At 41.4% G+C, this 12,359-nt stretch overlaps 1 pseudogene; it reads left to right on the top strand.

Moving 5' to 3' along the window:
- LOC107296387 overlaps positions 1 to 12,359 on the top strand; it is a 70,035-nt pseudogene that overhangs the window by 54,568 nt on the left and 3,108 nt on the right.

The raw sequence follows: 12,359 nt of genomic DNA, 5'->3' as shown, positions 1-12,359 counted from the left end.
AGAAATAGCTATGGACTTTATAGTAGACCTACCTGAAAGTAGTGGAAACACTGTCATCTGGACTGTAATAGACCTGTTCTCGAAGCAGGCTCATTTGATCGCCTGCAAAGGACTCCCATCTGCCCGACTGGCCAAATTGTTCCTGAAACATATCTACCGGCTGCATGGCGCCCCTAAGCGGATAATTTCGGACAGGGGGATGCAGTTCACAGCGAAGTTTTGGAGAGCTTTCCTTACATTAATTGGATCATCTCAAGGTTTATCATCTGCTTTTCATCCGGCCACCAATGGGGCCGCGGAAGCCGCTAACAAAATGGTGGAGCAATATCTTAGATGCTACGTTTCTTACCAACAGACAAACTGGACTGATCTTCTCCCTTTTGCGGAGGTGGTGTACAATAATTCTGTGCACAGCAGCACCGGTTACACACCTTTCAGAGTGGCCACAGGAAAAGAATTCAACCCAATACCTGAATATCCTCAGATGCCCTCCGCTTCCCAGACACTTGACCAGTGGGTGAGGGGGTGGGAAGAAGTTTGGAGAAACACAAAAACTGCTTTAAAAAAGACTTTTGAAACCTATAAAAAGCAGGCTGATAAAAAGAGAGCTCCCCAAAGAACATTCCAAGTTGGGGAAAAGGTTTATTTGTCAACTAAATATCTACACCTCAAGTTGCCCAGCAAGAAATTGGGACCAAAGTTCTTGGGGCCTTTCCCCATAGTAAGGATCATCAACCCAGTCACAGTAGAGCTAAAACTCCCTAAACTCTTAGGGAAAATTCACCCAGTTTTCCATTGTAGCTTGTTAAAGCCATATCGGGGCTCCACGTTAAGACCTCCTCCAAAGAAGGCACCTGGGCCCCTCGTGGTTGCGGGACAGACCCACTATGAAGTAAAGCATATTCTTGACTCTAGAATTTTTAGAGGGAAATTACAGTATCTAATACAATGGAAGGGATACCCGTTATCCAAAGCCACCTGGGTGAAATCCAGTGAAGTAAAGGCTAATAGATTGGTCAAAAGGTTTCATGTGAAACACCCCAACAAACCGAAAGGTAACCCTTAACATATGCTTTGGTTTGCTTTACAGGATCTGTCCTTTTTCGTAAGGGGGGCCAGATGTCAACGCTGCAAATACTGTATATTCTTGCTTTGACAATATGCAGAACTGTCTGGTATTTTTATAGTTAAACCAGGCAACAGGGCAAAGGGAGGAGAATAAGGATAGCCCAAACCGGAAGTAAATTACATCTTCCAAGTTAATTGGAAGATGTGAACCATGACCCCAAAATAGAGGCAGGGAAAAATGCTTGGAATGTATGCATAACGGAAGAGAAGCCAGACCTAAGCATTTCCACCATGCTGTACTGACGTCTCTGTAACCTTAATAAATGCTTTTAGGAGAAAATATGCCTGAAAGTCCTTTTAAGTGTTTCGTTAATCAGACACATGACAACTAGTTCCCTTGGCTAAGAAATGGAGTTGAGCACCGTCCCCTAGAGCAGGGGTCCTCAACCTTGGCAACTTTAAGACTCGTGGACTTCAACTCCCAGCAAAGTTGGCTGAGAAATTCTGGGAGTTGAAGTCCACAAGTCTTAAAGTTGCCAAGGTTGAGGACCCCTGCCCTAGAGTCAAACACAAATGGACAGGGGAAACCTTTACCTTTAACGAATGGGAAGCTAGAGGTCCTGGCTGAAAGTGGTACTGTGCTAGTGGCAGAGTTGGGTGGAGGGGTCTGATAATTCTGTTGCATATTCCTCTTCTTTTTGCTATTTCTTTCTGTTTTATAGTATCTACATTCATTCTGCTGTGACTGACTGGCGACGTTGCCAAGGCAAAGCACGTTTGAAGGAGGCCGTCCATTGTATTGTGTGAGTATGCAACTCTTGCCCAATGGCTGAAAGTTGAGTATCCTCAGTGGAAATTGCCTGCCTTCCCATTATAGTGCTAGTAAAACATGCCTTTGTGTTATTTTTGCCCTATATGTTCCAGGCATACCCAAGGCCGCATTGTAGCTGCCCTTGCTGATGGCTCTCTGGCTATATTCCATCAGAACGCAGGTAGGTCCTGCTGCTTGGATTCCTTCCCTCCCCATTTCCCCCATGGTTGAGACCTTCTCCTTAATTTCTTGATGAGAGAGAATACATAGAGGCTAGGAAACTGACAGAAGGATAAATAATCATAAATGCATAGAGGCTAGGAAACTGACAGAAGGATAAATAGTCATAAATAATCAAGAGACATAATGTGAGTCAATTGACAGCCTGTCTTACTACCGTAACAGCAGTGAAGCCGAAGTAGCAAGAAATCTGGAAAGAAGCATTTCCAAGAGATTCTGCCTTAACAAACTCATTGTAAACAAGGATTGGAAATTCTTGCAGGTTCCAAGATTCTATAGTTACCCAAAGACTAGCATTAAAGATACCTTACTGAAGTCTGTGTAGATGTTGCTTCCTTGATTTTGCCCAGCTTATGTGGGACTTGACACTTATTTCATTTACTTATTTATTAAACTTATATGCTGCCCATCTCACAGTTCAAGGTGACTTTGGGCGGCTTACAGTATAATAACTCAGTCTTTTCTTAGATCGCAACTGGGATCTGCACTCCCCACGCCTGGTTGAATTGGGAAGGCCACGGCACTCCATTCGTTGCATCATCCCTGTGTTTAATTGGCTCTGGTGCGGTTACGGAAATTGAATCTACCTGCTGGATCCTCAGACCGCTCGCATTCAGGTGAGCCTGCTGAGACATGAGGCCGTTACTGGAAGCTGTGGAAACCAAGGAGTTGTACAGTGGAAAATTCAGATGGGGCTGGAACAGATTGAGGTCACAGGAATCCACTGCATTTACTGTCATGGTTCCGACAGATGAAACTCTTCAAAAGAACTTCGAGGCATTGTTTACCTTAAAGAATCTTTTATTCGAGTAGCATAATATTGGCACTGCATAATCAAAGCCAAAAACTGAATTCCCCTCCCCTGGGTCCATAGTATCAAAGCACAATTCCCTCTTCCAATTAACAGTCATAAATCACATTCCCCAATTAGCTTGAAGCGGGCTTCCTCTCCAGTTCTCCAGCCCGCCAATTCTTTATCAGCTCTGGGCTCAATAACCTTGATTCTCATGCTAGGTTTCGTGTTGTTATGTCTAGCTAGACTCTCATTCACATTCCCTCCCCCTTCCAGCATCATCTAACTCTAAAAGCGAAAGGGAAAAAGATGGCTACATTTCCACCTGTTGTCAATGCAAAACATCCGATGTTAGCAGCGTTGACATCCACATTCTTAGTAGAATTGTGATCACATGAGCATGGGGATGCTGCAGCGGTCATAAATGTGAAAAACAGTCATAAGACACTTTTTTCAGTGCCTTTATAACTTCGAAAGGTCACTAAACTGACTGATTGTAAGCCGAGGACTACCTGTATTCAAAAGAGTCCTTGCCCAACCAACAGGCCAAAGATTCCCTGCATCCACGCCAAGAGAAAATTGGCATGCCTGTCATTTGGATCTTGCTCCCTGCCAGCAATTTCTTTTCCTTCCTTCCAGCGATACTTCGAAGTGACTTCGCACCCTGAAAGCCATGTCTGGCACATGGCAGCAGCTGGTGGTGGCATCTGGGTTTCAGTCCACCTGGAGACCACTCTGCGCCTTCTCCACGCAGAGACGGGGCAGCCACTGCAGGAAGTGGAACTGGAGCCCTTCATCAGCCGCACGTTTGGTGAGCGGCTGTAGGAAAAGGAAAGACAGAACCTGAGAGATTAAAAGAGAGATAAAGAGAGATCAGCCTAGAATCTCTATGTAGCCATAAGTGAACTAAGTCCAACTTCCCTTGAATTCCATTGACCCTTATCTAACTCCAAACAGGTGATAAGTGTTAGTTGAGAAGATTCCTGCGCATAGGCACGATTAGCAAGAAATCAGTTTAATTGGACCTTCAGGTGGACTTGTTCTTTTGTACCTGACTGTGTCAGGAACCAGAGGGCACCAAGAGGCAGGATCTTGGATATTGCAGAACATGCTGGCTGGGGAATTCTGGGAGTTGAAGTCCACACCTCTTAAAGTTGAGGTTGAGAAACTCTGTGAAAGGGTGAGAAGGAGTAAATTAGGCAGGACATGATTTGCAAGCTGCTCTGGTTGCTGGAAGAATATGCAGCAATGGAGGGTTGTTGAAGGATTAGAATTTTTATAGAAAGCTCCTTCACTATTGTGGACTCCATTTCTCAGATCATCTGTTGTAGATGGAATTCCTGGACCAGGATTAGGTCCTTCGAATGTCACAGAAGGACAGCTCCCAGCATCTCTTCTTGTGGCCCACATTGGCTGGGGCTGTTGGAAACTGTAATTTAGCAATACTTGGAGAGGCACAAGTTGCCTATATCAGAGGTCCCCAACGTTTGGGGCACCAGAGACCAGTTATGTGGAGAGAAATTTTTCCGCGGCCTGGAGGGGGCGTGGTTTTGTGTGCTGCCTGCATCCTGCGGATGGCGCTTTGCTTGTTTGTGTGGCCCGGTTGCTGGCATGCCACGGCCCAGTACTGGTCCACGGACCAGGGGTTGGGGACCCCTGGCCTATATCCATTTTTGTCATAAATCATGTGTGGATCTAGACAGGAGATCTGGTTTGAGATACCCAGAGTTATTGGGAATCAGATGGCACATAAATGTAGGAGAAGACGAAGATGGAGGGGGAGGAGGAGGAGGAGGAGGAGAAAAGAAAGAAAGAGAGAGAGAAAGAAAGAAAGAAAGAAAGAAAGAAAGAAAGAAAGAAAGAAAGAAAGAAAGAAAGAAAGAAAGAAAGAAAGAAAGAAAGAAACCTTGAATGGCCTTCTCCAACTTGGTGCTCAGGTTGGGGTGCACCACCTCCAGAATTCGCAGTCATCATGACGGGGATAATGTGCCTCAGCATCTCTGAGCATTCCTTGGTGCTCTCTGCGCTTGGTTGTTTTCTTGCAGTTGTTTCATTAACCAAACTAGGTAACATCCTCAGTGCTAGTCTGTCAAATATATACAAGCTCACCTTGCTTTCTCTTCCTCATCTTCCAGGGCCCAGCAGTGTTAGCTTAGCCTTGAACATCTCAGCTCTTGGTGCTTTTGGAAAGCGGTTGTGGGTTGGCATATCCGGTGGCACCATTATATCTGTGCCTTTTATCTCCGGTAAGAAAATACGTCTCCTTCTGATTGTGGGAAAAATTCATAGCTGGGCTGTTTAGTTCTGAGATGGTTTTTCCTGTTTCCTTGCAGAATTTTCCGAAAGCTTGAAGACTTCTCCCTCTTCTGGTATCCCTTATTGTGCTATGGAGCAAGCCCAGATCAGCTACCATGGGCACCGTGATGCTGTCCGTTTCTTTGTCTCTGTCCCAGGTAGTCTGCAAGAAACATTGGAAAACCATTTCTTGATTTGTCAGGAAGGGCCACCCGTGTCCATGACAGTTTAGCAAAATATGACAAGTTTCTTCCCTGAGATGTTTAGAGATTGTCCTGGCGTGGGAGAAACAACAGAGGAGGAGGAAGGAAGCCGCGGTTGTGATAAACAAGGCACTCATGTCAGCATCTTGGCTGGGAATTTTTGGAAGTTGAGACCAAGTGTAGGCAGAAAATGCTAAATTCAGTGAGATTGGATCCATGTATTTTTAAAGTTTAAATCAACAATATATATATATCCCTTTACCCCCAAATAGAGCGGAACCTTTAAAATAGTAGCTGTGTTTAAAATGGACTGAGTGAAACTTCAGTGGTTGACTGATATAATGTCTTGCCTTGCAGGGCAGTGGGTTGTGTCTTTAATCAGTGTGAGCAAAGGGTGTAGATTCTGTGTCAAGAAAATCTGGCTTTTGTGCCATTGAATAAGGGCTGCATCCTGATTTTCTACAATTCTGATTCACGGGTGGGGCAGCAAGAAATAGGATTCTAAACTGCAGCTTCTGTCAATTTGCTTTCTTTTCTTTTCTTTTCTTTTTTTTTGTGGACCATGTACTTGATTTGTTTATTTTGGGCACATCTGTGGCCATATATTTAACAAATAGCCAGATTGGCAGAGGCAACCAGAAAGTCCATATTGGTTAATTTGTAGGCAGTTTATCTTTTTTTTTTTTTTTTTTTTGCCTTCTGCTTGGAAGAAATCTAATTTGCCTCATGGTGAATAGCATGCATTTCCACACTGGTTGCAGAGAAGGTTACCCTCCCCTGGGACCCTATGAAAGTGCAAGTTAATACTATATTTTTCTGACTAATAATGTTTAATTGCCTTATTTATCAAATAGGTTTTTTTAAAAACAAATTTTATTGGTTTTTTGATTTTTAAGACAAAGTGCTCAAGACACACCGTGGTGTTAGGGTAGTCAAACATCCAAAAACAAAATGTATATACATAATTCAATCAATACATCAAGTATTCCCTCTCTTTTTCCCTTAAGTAACATAATTTATTTAAGATAGTCCAATTCTAGCTTAATTTATTCAACCTATACCTGTTTTTAAAGCTTTATAAATTTACACTACCATAATCAAATTAACTTTAAATACAAACATTATCAATTCGGGTATCCCTTCCAAATATGTTCTAGTTCCTTAATTTTATCATAATTCTTATTTATTTCTTCTTCCACTAATATCCCTTAATTAAAATAAAATATTAATCTATCCTATACGTATCTAATCCATCAATTAATCAATCTCTTTAAGCTGACAGAAGAAAATCAGACCTTAAATCATTTCAATCCATTAGCCAGAATTCAAATTTCATCCAATTGTCATAACTAATAACATCCATGTTATCAAACAAACAAATCATCTTATTAGATTAACTCAACACTGCATAGTAATTTTCTTACAAGTAAACCTATCGTCCTAAAAAAAAACCACATTCTTAATTAATTTAATATATATTCCATTAATCACCATATCTAATCCATCAATCAATCTCTTTAAGCTGACAAGATAATATCAGACCTTAAACTTTGGGCATCAAACAAATAAATCATCTTATTAGAAATAGTAATTTTCATATAGATAAACCTTATATATCTTTCATTGGTCGCCTGTTTCTCTTACATCTAGCTCATAATCTTAGTCCTTAAATCAATCCATAATTCTAGGTTGCCTTTAATCCATTACATAAATTTTTAAATTTCATTTCTTTTCAGTCTTATTCTGGGCTTCTTCTTATGCCAGGTAGGTTTCCATAGCAGAGCTTCCCTTCCAGCTGATAAGTCTCTCTTTATTGCTTGTAGTATCATTTGGATCAGTGAAAACCATCTTGGCCTCTGCATTGGCCCTCTGTTTCTCTTAACCATAAAGTCTCGTTGCTTTAACATTTCAAGTCTCAGTCTTTGCTTTTTCTGGTCCTCAACACCATAAGTGAACTGCTTATAAGACGAAATCAATTTCTCTTTATTCTCAGTTAGGTCCTCTTCTTGTGTAATCTGTTTTATAGAATAATCAGGTGTAGTCTGAAAGTCAGTTTTGAAGTTTAAAGGAGAGATTCTGGCTCTTAATTCTGTAGTAAACTCTTTCATTGTAGCACATATTTCTTCTTTAGCCTCATAGATCTTTTCCAGAATAAGTTTACAATTTAAATGTGAATGCGACTCCATTTTAAAAATTGTTCAGCTGCATCAAGTTATCTTTCTCTTAGAAAACATTTGAAGGCCAAAACCATCTCATCTCCAAATAGTCAACAATTACAATATTAGCTTTTAACCAGTAGATGTCCTCAGTGAGCTATGAAATCTTTTTTAAAAGTCATCATTTTTATTTTTCCTTTTTTCTATTTTTTAAGGAAAAAGTGGAAAAAGAAATACTCTTCCAATATAAGCTAATAATACCGCTCAAAAAAAAAAAAAAGAACGACAGCATAGACTGATAATACACTTTTTAGGAAAAAAAAATTCAGTACCCCAAAGCATGTATAAAAAAAAAAAGAAGAAAAATGTAGTCTTTAAAATTTTGTTCTATTCTTTTGTTCGCCTTCCTTCCCCAACATGTAGAAGCTGCTTTTCCAAACCAGGGAAATAATTCCAACAGGGCTCTTTCAGGCAAAAAAAAGCAGAATAAAATAAAGAGAGGAACAAAAAAAAAAGTCTCACCCGGATTCACCATGGTGGGTTTTCAAGCTTAGCTGTTCTTTGACTTGCGGTTTCTAGTGGCTAGGTGATCGGCCATTTTACTGGCCGATCTTCTTCTCCGTCAGCCCTCAGAGTTAGCCTGGACAGCTGGAGGAGCCGCCGCTCCTCCACAGCCGAGTGAAGCCTCTTCGACAGAAGTCGCACCCTCCAGGGCGACTTTAGACCCACATAAGGGTCTACCGGCGGAGGGAAGCTAGCCGACGAGGAGACGAGTCTCTTCATATGACTAGGAGCGCCGCAATCCAGAACTGGAAGTCATTTATCAAATAGTTTTGATATACTACCTTCATTAGCTTTTATTCCAGGGGTTATTCACAATACAAGTAAAAAAAAACACTAAAAAAGCTAAAATCAATAAAACATCTAACCTAAATAACAATTAGAAGGAGTAGGGTGAAGCAATTCATTTTCAGTTTAGGTTTTAGTTCCCCTCATTGCCTAAAATGCCACTCATTAAAATAAATAGGAAAAAAATAAGTTAGCGAAAGCTCTAAAAGACAAGGCTAAGTGGGTGCCTTATTTATTTATTTGGTCATACACCAAAAGACAATTTATCCTATCATACAGCAAAAAGACAGTTTTAATAAAAGAAAGACATAGGTACCATAGATCATATAAATAGAGAAAACATCAGATAAAAAATAGTAATAAAGAAAATAATATTAAAAGTAATAAAGAAAATAGCAAAAATGACTAGAAAGGAGAATAGGAAAGGAAGGGCATATATGGATGAGTCTAATCCAGTGTTTCTCAATCTTACAAAATTTAAGATGGACTTCAATTTCCAGAATTCTGGGAGTTGAAGTCCATAAATCTTAAAGTTACCAAGGTTGAAAAACACCGGTCTAAACTAGCAGCAATATCTAGAGCTGCATCATAAGCCATTCCTGTTTTCCACAAAAAAATTAATTAGATTTTAAAAAGGTATAAACTACAAAAAAAGGCATAGAAAAAACAATTAAAAAGAAAGAGGGAAGGATAGGGAAAAAGCAAATTTGGGCAATACAGACAAAAGGGGGGAGAAGGCTTTAGAAAAGAATAACTTCTGACTTTCTTTGGTAGATACAAATATGAAATACAATAACCCTTTGAAATAGGTAAATCATAGCGCACTGTACTTCTCAAGTTGTAAACAGGTCTAGTCATCACATCCCAAGGTTAAAATTCTGTTTCTTTCAGTTTCAAGCAAAATAGCCAAGAATGGTTTCCAAATAGAAATAAAACTAGAATACAATCTTTTCTTTAATCAACCCATTCAATTTTGCCCTGTCCACCAACTTCATTAATTTCACCATCCATTCTTCCATTGTGGGTACTGCATACAGTAGGTGAGTCCTTTCATGTCTGTGCTTAGAGTAACCTTGTGGCTGTTATCATTTATTGTAACTTTGCTCTTATATATGACAACAACAGCAACAAGAAGATCAAAAGCCATTCTTCTCAAATCTGTCTTCCTCTACTACAGGTAGTCCTTGACTTATGACCACTATTGAGCCCCAAATATCTGTTGCCAAGCTAGACAGCTGTTAAGTGAATTTTGCCCCATTTTGCCACCTTTCTTGCTACAGCTGTTAAGTGAATCACTGCAGTTGTTAAGTTAGTGATGCGGTTGCTAAGTGAATCTGGCTTCCCCGTTGATTTTTTTTTTGTCAGAAGGTCACAAAAGGGGATCACATGACCCCGAGACACTGCAACTGTCATAAATATGAGTCAGCTGCCAAGCGTCTGAATTTTGATCACGTGACCATGGGGATGCTGCAGTGGCCACAAGTGTGAAAAAAGGTCATAAGGCATTTTTTGTCAGTGCCGTTGCAACTTTGAATGGTCCCTAAATGAGCTGTTGTAAGTCGAGGACTACCTGTACTATGGGGCAGAATGTTGTGCCTTTTGGGGTGACCATGCTGAATTGACCTCTAAAGATGTTGAGACTTTGGGAAAAGTACAAAGAAGAACAACTAAGATGATTAAAGGAGACTAAAACATATGAAGAACAGTTACAGCATTTGGGTTTGGCTAGTCTAGAGAAAAGATAGCATGATAGCAGTATTCCAGTATCTGAGGGGCTGCCGCAAAAAGGAGGTGGCCAACTTGTTTTCCAAAGCAAGAGAGGGCAGGACAAGAAACAATGGATGAAAACTAATCTAAAACTAAGCAACCTGGAATTAAGGAGTAAGGGCAGTTAACCAGTGGAACAGCTTGCCTCCAGAAATTGTGGGCGCTCCATCACTGGAGATTTTTAAGAAGAGGCTAGACAGTCACTTTCTGAGATGGTATAGGTCACGGGTCGGCAACCCGCAGCTCCGGAGCCTCATGTGGCTCTTTGAGCCTTCTCCTGAGGCTCCTAGCCTCCTCTGCCATTTGCAGAGAGACAGAGACAGGCACTTGCATTTCGCTTCCCTTCTTTCTCTCTCTCTCTCTCTCTCTCTCTCTCTCTCTCTCTCTCTCTCTGTGTGTGTGTGTGTGTGTGTGCTTAAAAAAGAGAGTGGCCTCACGCTGTTCTGACGAGCTGACAAGCTTATTGGGCAGGGCTCCTCCCTTTGCTGCGTCTCTGCAGGAAGCAGGAAGCAGGAAGGGCAGGAGAGAGTCAGCCCAATAATGTGTGTCAGCTTGTTGGAGAAGAGCCTGAAGCCAGCTTGCCAGGTGAGCAGAAGATCGGAGAGGGAGAGAGAGGGGAGAGAGAGAGAGAGAGAGAGAGAGAGAGAGAGAGAGAGAGAGAGAGAGAGAGAGAGAGAGAGAGAGAGAGAACTCATGCACAGCAGCCTCTATTTCTTTTTAATTAAACTCTTCAATCAAGGTCCCCGCCCCTTGTGTACGTGCGCGTGTGCGTGCACAAGTTTTGCAGCTCCCAGTGTTTTCTTTTCTCTGGGAAATGGGTCCAAGTGGCTCTTTGAGTGTTTAAGGTTGCAGACCCCTGGTATAGGTCCTCCTGCTTGAGCAGGGGGCTGGACTAGAAGACCTCCAAGGTCCCTTCCAGCTCTATTCTATTCTATTCTATTCTATTCTATTCTATTCTATTCTATTCTATTCTATTCTATTCTATTCTATTCTATTCTATTCTATTCTATTCTAATCAAGGAGAGAAGCAACTGGAATTAAGGAGAAACTTCCTAAGAGTGAGGACAATTAACCAGTGGAACAGTTTGCCTTCAAAGTTATGAGTGCTTCATCACTGGAGGTTTTTAAGAAGAGACTGGACAGTCACTTGTCTGAATGGTATAGGGTCTCTTGCTTGAGCAGGGGGTTGGACTAGAAGACCTCCAAGGTCCCTTCCAGATTCTATTTTGATTCAAAGAAAAGAAAACATGATTTCAAATTGAGGCCAATCCAAATGTCTGTTGTTGGGAGAGATTTATTCTAAGCACCAAGTGTGATTCTGAGGAAAGAAGAAAGTTGATTCCTCCCTCAGTCTCAGGATCCAAACCCTGTCAGGATGCTATTCCTATCCAGAACGGGGTTTGGAAATCATTGTTATCATTTCACTTTTGGTGCTTTGGGGATTCCAATAAAAGAGAAAATTTGTAGCTCAGGGTTGAACTGTGGGGTCCTTGGTGCTCTCTGAGCTTGGTTGCTTTATTACAGACATTTCATTACCCAATTAAGTAACATCATCAGTGCTAGAAGGAAGTGGGGTTTGCTTTCTGTTTATATACTAGTTGTAAGGACCCACCCCACTTTGCATCTTAAGAAGACAGAACTCCTGGAATATTTCTTCCAACAGGCATCTTTATTAAGAGAAAGCTGGATGCAGGCGTTCTAGACAGGACTTGGGTCCAAGCTCTCCCATTCAAGGTTTTAAGGGATCCCCCATTAGCCACACGCCCATCACCCCTTCTCCCAGCGACAATCCCAGGCATTACATTCTCACCCCCTTTTCCTCATTGCCAGGAGGAGACTTCCAAAAGGATTACATGAAAGCTAATGACCCTCATTGTTATTGTTAGTCCGTTTGGTGATATCCACATCCAGTCCCTTTGAAGTAGGCTGAAGGAAGTGAGGGCCATAAAGCCCCTTTGTTCACCCCCTTCCCTTCATTGTATGACAGAATCCAGAGCAGGCAGAAATGCGGGTTTTCATAGTTGATAACTAGAGATGGAATATATTTGGATTCTGACATCCTGCCCCCTCAAAAATAAGATAGATCCACCTGAAAGAAAACAAAACAGGTATAAAAGTTAGTCAGGTTTGTTAGGATACTCTGTGTGAAACTTCTTTAATAGCTTCTGGGCTCTGAC

Source organism: Protobothrops mucrosquamatus, unplaced genomic scaffold, assembly GCF_001527695.2.
Source record: "Protobothrops mucrosquamatus isolate PMUCROS unplaced genomic scaffold, P.Mucros_1.0 scaffold2779, whole genome shotgun sequence".
In the NCBI taxonomy this organism is placed as follows: domain Eukaryota; kingdom Metazoa; phylum Chordata; class Lepidosauria; order Squamata; family Viperidae; genus Protobothrops; species Protobothrops mucrosquamatus.
This window is presented reverse-complemented; position numbering and strand designations above follow the sequence as displayed.